The 13,001-nt window shown below is 46.3% G+C and overlaps 1 long non-coding RNA gene and 1 pseudogene across 1 annotated transcript in view; one reads left to right on the top strand and one right to left on the bottom strand.

Moving 5' to 3' along the window:
- The window catches only part of LOC111734263, a 23,490-nt gene extending 10,930 nt beyond the window's left edge, over positions 1 to 12,560 (bottom strand). Inside the window, exons 1-2 of the long non-coding RNA XR_002778392.1 lie at positions 12,320 to 12,560; positions 2,010 to 2,224 (exon numbers count right to left, since the gene is read on the bottom strand). This is a non-coding gene — a long non-coding RNA (uncharacterized LOC111734263). The remainder of the gene's footprint in view (positions 1 to 2,009; positions 2,225 to 12,319) is intronic.
- On the top strand, positions 2,386 to 2,504 carry LOC111734264 (annotated as a pseudogene).
- Positions 12,561 to 13,001: the final 441 nt, after the last annotated feature.

Here is a 13,001-nt window from a genome sequence, read left to right as displayed (position 1 = left end):
CATATCTGAAATGTCATAAAGTCAACACAAATAACTGTGTAGAGTTTTCTGTAAAATACACACACACACACAGCCAAATTTGCATCAGAAAACACAAGCTTTCTTAGTTATAATTAAGAAGATTAAGACAATGTCAATGTCATCGGTGTTGGTACAGGAAGGAGAACTCTGCTGGTTTAGAAATGTTCTCCATCTTATCTTATTGACGCCCCCCCCTCCCAATTTGGTCATTTCCTATTGGTTACAGAGTTTGTGATCTGAGAAGGTTTCAATGCATTTAAACATTAAACATTTGTTCCAGGAACTGCTAGGCTTCTGGAGGTTCAGCAGTAAGGACACCCATCACTGAATTCCAAGTTGGACACAGAAGACTTTTCTCTGACTGGTGTAGAGTATGTAAGAGACAAAGGAGAAATGCAGATGACACCACTGAAAATGGCAGCCAAATCAAGTTCCCGACTGTCTGTTGTACACATAGGATACTGCTTACAGCTCAGGTCATTTCCTGATTTTGAACTCAAAGTTAATGAATTTCTGGAACTCTTTGAAACTATACAATTCCCAGAATGCATCCTATCAGGAGAAAATGATTTCATTTTATCCAGCAAGTGATAAATATGACGTCGCTGTATTTTAAAAACCCTGCAAAACAAACAGTACCGTATGGTTCATTTTTTATCCAACAGCAAAGTAACAATCTGGCGTATTCTAATAAACTGCTGTTAGGTCTAGGAATATTTTTCTTTTTTTCTGTTACAACTGGTTTGCTCATAGATTTCTTTAGCTTTAGAGTTATAATTAGAAAACAGTTACTTTGCATAATCAAATTGTAATCGCTGTTTGGGTGCAATCCAACCAATTTAAGCATCAGTACCGCCCCCCAAAAAAACAATGTCTGGGAAAAAGAGAGTAACAAATGCCATGGTCCAATGATCTAGGTTATCTAATACTGTTTGCCTAATCGCTGAGTTGTTTTTAGAGGCTGGAAAGCAAGTGATATTAGAAATACCAATGTGTTTTAAAGGATCGCAGTTGTAAATTAAATATTCGTCGAGAAACACTAATGACGGTAAGAAAGAAAAAAATTCGCTTCGGGCCAGAAACCTATTCTAGTTTTGGGTCAGTCATTTGTCACACGTGGGCTCCTAAGTGATCATTTAACATTTCTGAGTCTGCTTACTCATTTGTAAAATGGGAATTATCACATCTTACTATGATAGACACCTGTCAGTCTTTGGGATGCCAAAAAAAAATCTAGGTGAAATAAACGATAAAGCAAGAAAATAAGTAAAAGATCTAACATGTATATTCTATGACTGTTCCATTGTCATTCTGCCGTAATATTGTCTGTCCTTTGGTTCAGTGCTACCAGATGTGGTTGAAGTAAAATTATAATGTGATAAAAGCCTTTGATATTTCAGATAAACCCTCTTGGCCCAGTTCCAAAGATCTGTCATAAAAGGATCACCATATATAAACCAGAGACCATCAAACTTCTTCTGTAATGAGTCACACACAAATATTTTAGGCTTTGCAGGCCACCTATGATCTATGTCACACATTCACCATTTTTTTTAACCCTCTAAAAAACATAAAATCACTCTTATCTCGCAGGCCACACAAAAAGGGGCCAGGGGTTGAATTTAGCCTGCAGCCACAGCTTTCCAAGCCCTGACCAAAGACTCAGTGTCCTTGCTGTTAAGTGGCTCTGCTCAGTCCTATATTTCACGTTCTTAATTTTTTTTTTTTTTTACATTTATCCTTTTGCTCTTTATTACTCATTTGCCAAAATCTAATTATTCTTTCCCAGAGCTGTCGTAGTTCCAACAGCCACAGCCTCAAAGTCGCTTCTGAGAAGCTCGGTTTCGCACAAGCCACAGAAAAGGTTCTTGGCAGGAAACCGGTCCCACGCCTGTCTGCCTGTCTGTCTCGGAGCGGTGATGGAGACCGTCACACCTGCCCGCCCCGACGCCCTGGGGAGACACGGAGAAAGTCTCCCCGCCCCTTACCTTGCTGGGGGGACGTCGATGTTGGAAGAAACGACTTTTCGCTTTTGCTCGAGGAGACAGACGGAGCGAGTGTTTTCTTTTTCATGGTCGGCTGTTTTCACGTCTTCCTCCATGACCGAGGAGAAGGAGTGCTGACGAGACATTTTTTTACTAGAGTCACGTTTTAGGTCCTCTGGTTGAAATGTGAAGGTCATGTCCCGCTTAACGCTCCCCACCTGTGAAATGAAACGCAAACATTCTCACTCACGCGAACATCGGCTTCGCACGACGACACGCAGGTGGCTGCGAGGAGACAGCCCGCCCTGCCCTCCGGGTTCGTCTCGAAGATTTCAAAGTTTAAATGGGAAAAATGAAACAGAAATAAAGTCACGGGATAGTCTACGGCCACGCCACCCTGAACGTGCCTGATCCCGTCTGATCTCGGAAGCTAAGCAGGGTCGGGCCTGGTTAGTGCTTGGATGGGAGACCACCTAGGAAGACCAGATGCTGTAGGCGTAAAAAAAAAAAAAAGAAAGAAAGAAAATCACGGACACGACAAAGTAATATACAGTCGGTGCATCTACCATCATAATGCAAACGAGAAGCATCACAAGCATGGAGAAGCCTTTTAGGTGAGCAAAACGTTTGAAGGCTTGAAAGCATGAGACTTCTAAGAAAAAATCTAAAAATTTAAAACATCATTGTTTTTTCTTCCACAACTGAGAAAACTCAAGTAAATAAATTCTCAAATGTTTCGTGCTGATTTTAACAGAAGAGTGGTATTAATAGAAAACCAAGCCTTAGCTTTGACTGTGATTACCGACTGTAACCATACTCTTCAGCAGTTTATAAAGCTGCTTTTTTTTAAAATAATTTCTTTCTTTTTAATTTCAGGCATGAAGAATTGTTTTTTTTATTCTTCTACAGTAGTTAAGTTCTTAATGATGATTTAAAAAGTCTTCTTAATTTTCTTACACTCGTTGACGAAATACAGTGATGCTTAAGGTTTAAGACAAACATAAAATGAAACCTCAGGGAATCGAATCTGGTTATTTCAGAATTCGGGAAGACTGACGGAGACTGAACCTGAAGAAAGGTTTTGGTGAGGTGACGGGCATCGTAAATGAGGTCTGGAGCAAACCTGCTCCAGCCTTAAGGGTACAAAGAGGAACCGGTCTGTCTGGGAGCCTGCAGCCTCGCTGGTGGGAAGCGCACGGTGCAGAATACGCCCGTGAGACATCGCACGTCTGCACGACAGCCTTCCCTCTCGGGGAGGTCGTTTGTGGAGACAGCAAACCTTCGCTCAGCCGCTCAGATAGGAGATTTGCTTATTTGTTTTTTTTTTTTTTAATTTTAGGTAGGAGAAAAAGCATTAAGAGACGTGATCGCATAGATTTAGAACGCTAAAGTCTACGGCCACAAACAGGAGGCATTTTCAGAAAGGAAAAACTCCGAGGCATGTGTGTGTTGGAGTCACAAGACCGGCCCTCATCTGAGAAATGCCAGGGCCCGGGGATGACGCGTGCCTTGGAATCCACCTGGCTGAGACGGACCTTTCACAGGAGCTGAGCCCGAGCCCCCTCATCCCGTAGGGTTAGCTTGAACTTGTCAGGGGGAAGAGACCTTCCCACTGGTCCTGGCAGCCCACCCCAGCTCCGCCACTGGTGGTCTGCTCGTAATCTATTAAAAAGCTACCATGTGTCTTAGAGTGCATTAATGAAATACGAGTCCCAGAAAAGTAAGTGCTTTTAAGAAGTGTTTGAATCGTCATCAGCGCCACAGGAAAGAATAAGAAAACAGTTCGAACTTCCAAAAACGCCATGAATGTTCCATAAAAATGGAGTTTGAAAAATCAACAAACGTAACTGCAAATATTTTCAAAATCCACCCCTAATCGCTTTCCATGCAACTCCTTCTGCCTGGAGGTGGGAGGGAGAGCGGGCTGTTCTTTTCTTCTTTGTACCAGCTGGTTCTCAACGGAAGGACGTTACAACAGGAATAAGCCAAACGCAGCATAACGATGAAAACAAGGGCCTGACTGATGATTATGAATAGTTTCTCCCTAAGTGTCAAGTATTACATTAATTAAATATTTAAGCAGCCATTAGTGTTAGGTTGTAGCAATAATTGACATCCGTACCTCCCTCGGGGCCAACCGGACTGGTTAAATGAATTCAGTCCAAAGAGAGATGGGGCTGGGAGAACACTGCAGGAAACTCAGCTTTTCTCTTAAAAAATTTAGGGGGAAAAAAAAAAACACCCAAGCATCTAAAGCAAATTAATACAAAGTAGAATAAATTTCCTACAGAAATGACGCTATAATTGTATGTCATGCGCTTAGCCGAGACTTCATAATAAAACAAATTACAGCGCCATTCAACAATGTAAGCTATAAATCTTCTCTGACACGTTCTAAACGAAAAAACTTATGTCTCAGGAGAATGAGGGAATTTCAGCCACGTGACGGATCTCAAAGACTATTTAGCTCAGACTCCTTGTTTGAGAGTGCAATTAAAATGAGTTAGAAACGACCAATGAGGCCAAAAAATGTAAAGAAGAGGGAGAGATTCATACACGTGGAGAGCCGGCTTCCACCGTCAGGCTGGTGGAAGGAACAGTGGCATTCGTGGGCCTTCATTCCGTCACGACGCTTTACGTGGACGTATTACATGTTCTTTTAAATGTCCCTTTATTCCTATGAGATATGATATTTAAAAGATCTTTTAAAAAGGAGAGTTCACAGGAGAGGAGAGGAGAGAGAGGGCAGGAAGTCCGGTCTGAGGAGCTGGGCTTGGAGACGGCCGGGGACATGGGGTGGTGGCCGGAGCGTGGTGGACACAGCGGCACGTCGGGACGCGGAGGCGCGGGCGAGGGCCGGTCCTGCTGGGTCAACAGGAGACACGCAGCAAGAGAAAAATCCGAGCTCCTGTTAGATGAGCAGAAGACAGCGGCTAAAGGGAGATAGGACCCCACTGAAATGAAACTTCCAGAAAGGACAAATCTCTACAGACAGAAAGCAGAGCAGCGCTTGCCTGGGGCAGTAGTGGGGACTTACCGCACCTGGTCACCGGGAAACTTTCTGGGGTGATGGAAATGTTCTAGAACTAGACCGTACTGATATCTGTAAATTTATTTAAAGTCACCGAACTCCGGTCTTACAATGGGATGAATGTATGGTGTGTAAATTATACCTCCATCGTACTGTTATTTAAAAAAAAAGGAAGAAAGGAAGAAAGAACCAAACCAGGAGTAACTGGGGGGAAGGCGTCCTCCCAAGGACCACCAGACCAGAAATGGGAAAAGTCATGTGCCACAGAGAGGCAGCCGCCGAGCCTAGGGGGCTTTACTTATTTATTTTAGATAAGGGGGCCACGTGTTTATGCCAGGTGGGGCTCCAGCCCAGTCCCTACTTGAGCCAGGTCCACAGGCTTCTTCACTCACAAAGACAGACCTTTCTCCAATTTCTCCACCTGCTGAGAACTTTTAAACTTCTTCTGCCCAAAGAAGGTGTTCTTCTTTATTTTCCCCGCAATGTGTACAACGCTCAGGTGACAAAGGAAGTCTTCCGGTGATTTACAGGGCCTGGGCTTCCCTCCTCGAGGCCGATGTCGAGGAATTATGTGACTCGTTCGTATGAGCTGACGTTTTTGGTAGCGGAGAAGCCGAGGCCGTCTGAGAGTGCTCGGGCTCTCGAAGAGGCGGAGGGGTGGACGACAGAAGACAGCCGGAAAGGACAAAAAAGTCTGATGGGATGGAGAGACGCGATGGCAGCGAGAGGAAGGGGAGGCAGGATGTGCCCGGGGCTGAGGAGCCAGAGGGATGGTCCCTTCCGCCGGCGAGCGCGGCTTCTCCGTGAGGACCGGGAAGAGGACAGGACGGGACGCGGGGTAGAAAAGGACACACCTTCCCTGTGAGTGGTGGCAGGCGGGGCTGCTGTGGCTCCTCAGAAGCACGCTGGGCTTCCTGGCACAGGGGTCATTGCCAAACCAGCAGCCGAGAACACACGTAGTCCAGAAAAAGCCCTAGACGCTGTCCCCCGTGTCCGTGAAGATTCGCCCAACACAGGGGGAAGATGGGGTGACTGCCAGCAGGGCTTCGCTTTTGTCTCAGCACTCGGAGCTCCTAGGACGCGAAGGGGGACATCGCCTGCAAGTGACTGGCCACGCAAAGCGTCAAAGACGATGATTCGATTCTTGATGCCAGAATGACGGACTCTTGGCAAGACGACACGAATCTTGCAAGATCAAGAAGGATTCTCTTGTCAGGAGAGTCGCTGACCTGAAAATATGGCTTTAACCTGAAATCTGAGGAGGCAGAAGGAAAACGTCCAGATACAAGTGCCAAGCTAGAAGCCCACGTGACAAATAATGAAGAAAAACAGCAAGGCTGTCGACTAGTGATTTTTGAGAAAATACAAGGCGGAGATTTAGTAATTAAAAAAAAAAAAAAGAAAGAAGAAAGGATCTGGTGCACACAAAAGGCCTAACCTGGCCGCTCCCACGACGGGACTGGAAGTTGGAAGGCGCCATGTGTGACTCCTGTCGTCACTGGACATTGACAAACTGGAACAAAGGGTCCGTCAGGAAGGCAAAGGGTCTCACTGGGAGGAGCCGGGAACGCTCTGTGTACAAAACAGGGGGCTGGCGGCCCACGCAGCTGCTCTTCGATGCGGGCGACGCCCCCCGAGGAGAGGGCTCGGGCTGCTCTGTGTCACCCGGCCAGGACCCCCGGTGCCCGCTCTGCTTCTGGCCTGAGGGTTCACTCTCCTCTTTCGAGCTCCCTAATCTTCCTCCAAACCGTTATGGGGGCAGAACGGGGGCAGAATCTCGGAGACTTCCCAGTCTCGAATGTCTTGTTTTTTCACTATCTTTTGTAGAGTTTAGTCGTTCTTTTCCTTTTTAGAAATGCTTATTCGTTACAGAATACACACCGGCTAAAACTCCAATTAAGAAGCGTACGAAAGAAAGCGGGGTCAGCGTTCGATTCCTCTGCTCTGTCTTTCCAACTCTACCCAGCCAGGTCCAAGCCCCGGAGAGAACCGCTCTGAACCGTTTACCGCCAAACTTCAAATGACTTGAAATGCATTAAGCACCTGTCTGTGCACGTATCCTGTTTGGAGCTTTTCAACATGAATGTGATTATCCGTATTGCTTTGCAACTTGTTTTTTTTAATACATTGAATTTTGAACATTATAACATTGCACGAGATTGTATTTTAAACGCGTCTCTTCTTGACAGGTATTGAGGTAGTTTTCAACTTCTCCTCATTAAAAATAATGCCACGATGAACATGCTCGTGGATGTATGCTTATACCCTAACGCCCTTGTGCAAACATATTTGTAGGAAAAATTCCTGGAGGGTGGAATTGTTGAATCAAACATCCAAAATTTCCTCCCTGGGTAAGCGCGGCGTGGGGCGCCAGGCAGCGGGCATTCTGTGAACCACTGAAAGAAAGATGCCAGCTCATATGCCTGCTCTGAGAGGGACACATTAGTTCGCGGTGTATCAGGAGAAAGGCACGCTGCGGACGGACAAGGTAGGCATGACCTCACCGCATCCGGAAAGCAGTGCTGTTTGCTAGAGAGCCACACACCTGAGGGGCTGAGACGAAATGCGCCCGACCATCTCTCCTCCCTCCTTCTGTAAGTGAACAGGCGCGTAGACATGCACAGACACACGTGACTTTCACGTCGTGAGATTATGGGAGACTTTTTCCCTTTTTCGAGGTGTTCAGATGTCAAAGAATGAACATAAAGAGATGGTTTTTAAATGAGATTTACCAAAACTGATGAGGAACAATGCTCCGTGCTGATCAAAATACAAGGGAGCTGGCACTGTCGCCCACATGGGGTCGGAGGGGGCCGGGAAAAGGGAGCGCATTTCATTGTGTGCCCCTTGGTGTTAGCAATTTGACTTCTCAGGAGAAAAAAATAGAACAGCAGAGGAGGAGATTTACCACAGAACTTCTTATAATATTATAAAAATGCACATTCCCTAAATAGCCATCGATAAATTTGAGGTCAACTATGCACAGATAAAATGTATGGTTAAAAACAAAGACATATTTCTGTATTTCTTGAAATGGAAAGACATTTAATGCATTAATTGAAAAAAAAAAGGAAATCGAAATGAATATATGTAATATGATCTCAGGGAGGAAGGATGTATATCTATAAAGAGAGAAAAAATTATGAAAGGACATTTCGAGATGTTAAGGATGGTTTTCCTTGGGAGGAGATTTATAGGCCGATTTTGCTTTCTATCTTGTTTGTAATTTTTACAATGTTTGTGTCTAGTCTGGTATTTTAAAACCTATGTTTGTGTATAGTTTGGTATTTTAAAACCTACGAAGTTATTCTGTTATGAAACTATACACCATTTTTACACAATTAAGTTTCTCAAGAATCTGGCATTTATAAAATGAATCATTTTCTTCTCCTAGCTCCCAGTTATTAGCATCTATGCACATATTAGAAGTGGAAAACGCATGACTTAAAATCGTACACTCGCTTGCACTATTTCCCTGACCACCAGCACCTCTGCATCATGTAGCAGGTACAGTAAGTGTCACCGACCCCTCCTCCTCCTCGCCCAGCACAGAGAACCCCTCACATGCGCATTACCCAGCGTCATTTCCTGCAAGACGCAAAGCTTCAGTGTTCAGTTATATGAGAAAACTACCAACGACTGAGCTAACTGACAAATAAAACTCAAAGGTTTTCTTGCAACGAACAGTGTTTGTGTTCCTAGAAGACAAACAGCATCTCTATGTATACGATATACTTGGAACATTTGCAGTTTTTTAAACAAGACGTGAACGGTGTCACTGAAGTCTTGAATTTCTCTAAGTGGTGTCCTTTATAAACTGGAGGCCGCTTTCTAAGACAGGGAGTGAAGCTCATCAGCTTCTCTCCATTCAAAAACATCTGGTTTCCTAGGAGGATTGTAACGGCACCTCGGGAAAGAGCGTGGCTTCTAACAACAGCCCCCTGCCTTGCCCAGCCCCTCGCCCTGTCTGCACTACAGTGCATTCCAGGCCACCCGAATCCCAACTCCCTCCCCGTGGATGCACAGTAATAAGGTGCCAAAACGCATGTGTCAGCACTCACTCTTGGAAGCTGTCCTCACTTACTCATCTCAACCCAATATGATGTGAGGAGTTGGCTCTGGAGATTAACTGAATTTCCAGGAATAACCTGCAGGAAGCCAACCCATTTGCCTTCTGGGGCTTTCCGTATAGTAAGAAAGTAGTAGACAAATTCCGGAAAAGAGAATGAAATGCGGGCCACAGCAAAAACGTCCCTTAGAGAGTGAGCCGCCGGAGGGCAGTGAATGGCCTGCTGGGCCGGGCAGCTCCTGGCTCCCGTTTGTGGGGACACCACGCAGCCCCACCTGACGGCCTTCTGAGAGAAGCTCTCCTACTTCAGACGGCGTTTCCCACATCAGGATTCAATTTAAAAACTTGCTTTCGAAACACATAAATCACGTATTTAGTGACTGATGCCAATGACGTATCGACCGCAGCGTGGAGCACGTATTCAGACCCCAGACTTTAAAGCACATCACGAAAGAAGAAAAGGTTCTATCGGTAATAGGAACAATTGATTTTTTTACTAATTTAAAATATCACCGCTGAGGGTCACGCTCACGCTCAGAGCAGGATCGGAGTCTCAAGTCCGTTGAGGAGCTATGTCCAAAAGTGGCCGACAGGACTCTGCTCCTCACTTCGGCTAAAGTCTTCAAACCCCACGCAGGGTACGCAGGAAAGCAAGGGGGTGGCAGATCTTCCCAGTCACGACGAAAAGCTGTAGTAGAAACACCAAAAACTGTTCGGCTTCCACTCGCTAGCCCCTGATCAGATTATTCCCTTAGCCCTCTGAATCCAGCGAAGTGTTGGTGTTCGTTGTTGTTGTTGTTTTGACTGCTTTATCCTCAGGTGTATTATTTCTCTATACCGAGACAGAGTAATGGGCTGACGGAAATCGGACCAGGTTTGGTGGCGTGAGCTTGGGGCAGGACCGACTTGAAACCCTGTGTCAAGTTCCGGCACCAGGCCCGCTGACCACACAAGTCCACGCCCCAGCAAGGGGTGCTGATGGGTTCGCCACGGCAAGGGGTGCTGATGGGTTCGCCACGGCAAGCTTTAACCTGAGATCTTGGCAATTTTACGTTCCACAAGGCGTGACCTGGCTTTGACTGATGACCGATTAATCAGCTGCACATTTTGGATGGAAAGTGATTGCAAAACTCTGGGTGGAAACGACTTGGCCGAAGACTCAAGCCTTCTATTCACATCAGGCAAGGAGAAGGCACGGCTTGGGTCATTTTAAATCGTCTCCAAAAAGCCCTGAATGGAAGCATTCATTGCCGTAAACTCCCAACATCGAATTCAAGCTCGGCAAAGTTTCTGCGCATTTTTTCCAGCCAAACATAAGGACAGAGGGGAGTCAGTATCCATGGAGGCTGGCGTGTTGGGGGTTAACTTCAGCATGGAGAATTTTGAACTTGTCACAGTAATTAGTATTCCATTTGTTTTGTATAAATCAAAGTTTAACTCGACCAATCACATCCAATCTGTGTGAAAATCTTATGGATTTTATCTTCAGTGTACACAGAATCCAGTCGCTTTTCGCCACCTCCGTCCACAGCTGCCACCTTGGTCGAGCTGCCATCATCGCTTGCTGGATTCGTACATCTCCTCCCCGGATCCCTGTCTCCATCCTCACACTGCCTTCTCCACCTGGTTCCTCCTCAGTCAGAGCAGCTTTGCCACCTAAAACCAGGCACAGATCCTGCCCCTCTCCGGCCCAGAGCCTCCCACGCTCCCCACTGCCATCGGACTAAAGACGAAGTCCTTGCAGTGGCCTCCAAAGCCCCACTTGACCTGGCCCCTCTCTCCTCCCTCCTCCCCCTGCATGCTCCCTCCACTGCCACCTCTCCGCAGACCCTTGCTGGCCTTGCTTCTTCATGAGTTACATATTTCTTTGCCATTGACCTGAGAGTCGAACCAGACTTTAAAACGTGGCTGCTCCAACCACACCACAGTGGTGAGCAGAGAACTTTCTGGTGAGTTGGAGAAGGTAGTTCTGATTCATCCTAATGAAAGGGCAAATCGGTTCTCGGAGAGAATATTGCACAAATTCTCTGGGCACGAACAGGGCCAAGGGGATCCTTTCTCTCCAGAATCTGATCTGGGAGGCCCAGGAATTGATGTCAGTTAGTGCTGGTGGCTGGAAGTGACAGCATGGGTGACCACGCCAGGCCACATGCGCCTGAGAAAATGGAGGGAACCAGGACAGACCGAGGAGCAGGAGGGCGAAGCAGACTCTGGGGAGAAACGGGAATGGGGGCAGAGGGTCTCCAGACAGACGGGGGTCTGAGAGCGGCTCCCCCGCCCCCCCCACACAGACACTTGCGGTCCTCGTCCACGCCTGGGAGCACGGCACAGGCCACTCTGTGCCCGGACACCTTGACCTCCCGTCTCACAATCACAGTCCCCCCCACCCCCACGTCACCCCACCTTCCTGTTTTTAACACCTGAGCTGATTTCAACCTCTTGCAACAAAAAGAGTGGGACTAACTAACCCAGCGCCTTCAATTCCTTTGGCTATAGCAACTCGTAAGAATTATAGACATGGCTTTTCGAATTCATCCGTGGTTGCCACGATCAAACCCCCTTCTTTAATTTTCAGAGCAGATTAAGAAGTAGATTTTAAATAAAAAAGAATATTGGTTGCTAAGGGTTCTTCCTGAAACATGCATTTCATTTAAAATACAATTTATCTTTCCTTTGAGCGGTAAACAGCAGGTGAAATGAAAAACTAAAGCTGAAAACTAATGAATTCGCATGTTGGCTTGGGTTGTGCACTTAATTCAGAGAGCCAATTACTTTCCCTAGCTGCACAGATGACTAAATAAAATCTGTTAATACATGCAGCTAGAGTGAATTCGAGAAATTAAACTGCACACACTGGAATAGATTGGTGTATTTGTTTATCGTAAATTTAATTCTTTACAATAAAGGTCCAACTGGCGTATAAGAGAGTAGATAAGGATCTGAGGGAGAACTGTCTCCCTCACCAACACCCGAGAAGGTTGATGATCGACAGCAGACCGGGCTAACCAGCGATAGATGAGTATGGGGGGACATGAAGATAAAAGGGTGCCCGTGGGTGTCAGGCCATTCCCGGGCCTTCCTTCACGCCCTGCTGCCTGTGGATTCAGGCTTACTTGGCCAGCTATAATAAACATACAAATACGTGTGTGTGTGGGCACGTGAATGCAAAAATGAATAAATAAATAAGTACAGCGCACCCACACCCACACATACCTCCTAGTGGCTCTGCTCCTCCTAGAACCCCGACTGACGAAATACAGATCTCGGTATAAAATATTTGTGCTTTTCCCTCTGGTGGTCCAGATGCTACGTGGAAGCATCTGGTTTTGCTCAGGTCTGTGTCCCAGACGCCTGACGCGTGCATGCGAGGCACAGACTGGGCGCTTGATAAGCGTTTCCTTGATTAATGTTATTTGGTGAGGATAACGGTGATGGGTCCAGAACATAAGAGCCGCAGGGAAGACCCGTAAAATCGGGAGACAGGACTGATGGTGATAGAGCACTCGCAACACTCAGAAGCGTAAAGAAGACAATAACGATGCTGATAGTGGCCGTAATAACAATGGCTACCTTTATCGAGCCCCTACTACGTGCAAGGCACTGCGTTAAGATGTCTCCGTACACGCCATTTCACTCCAATCCCGCAAATCCTAAGAGGACGATCTTATTATCCTAGTAAGGAGACTAAGGCACCGAGAAGTCACACGACTGACCCGCGGTCTCCCAGACCTGCCCCTCGTCCCGTCTCTACTGCATACTTCCCGTCAGCAACCGAACACGCTCCAATACCGCTTGTCTTTAAAAAAAAAAGAACCCTTGACCTTGATCCTGTCGTCAGTGTAACAGTTGAGTTGTCAGCAGAGGTATCTATGTGAGCTGTCTTCACGTCCTACCT

The sequence above is a fragment of the Pteropus vampyrus genome, unplaced genomic scaffold (assembly GCF_000151845.1).
Source record: "Pteropus vampyrus isolate Shadow unplaced genomic scaffold, Pvam_2.0 Scaffold920, whole genome shotgun sequence".
NCBI classification, from domain to species: Eukaryota; Metazoa; Chordata; class Mammalia; order Chiroptera; family Pteropodidae; genus Pteropus; species Pteropus vampyrus.
This window is presented reverse-complemented; position numbering and strand designations above follow the sequence as displayed.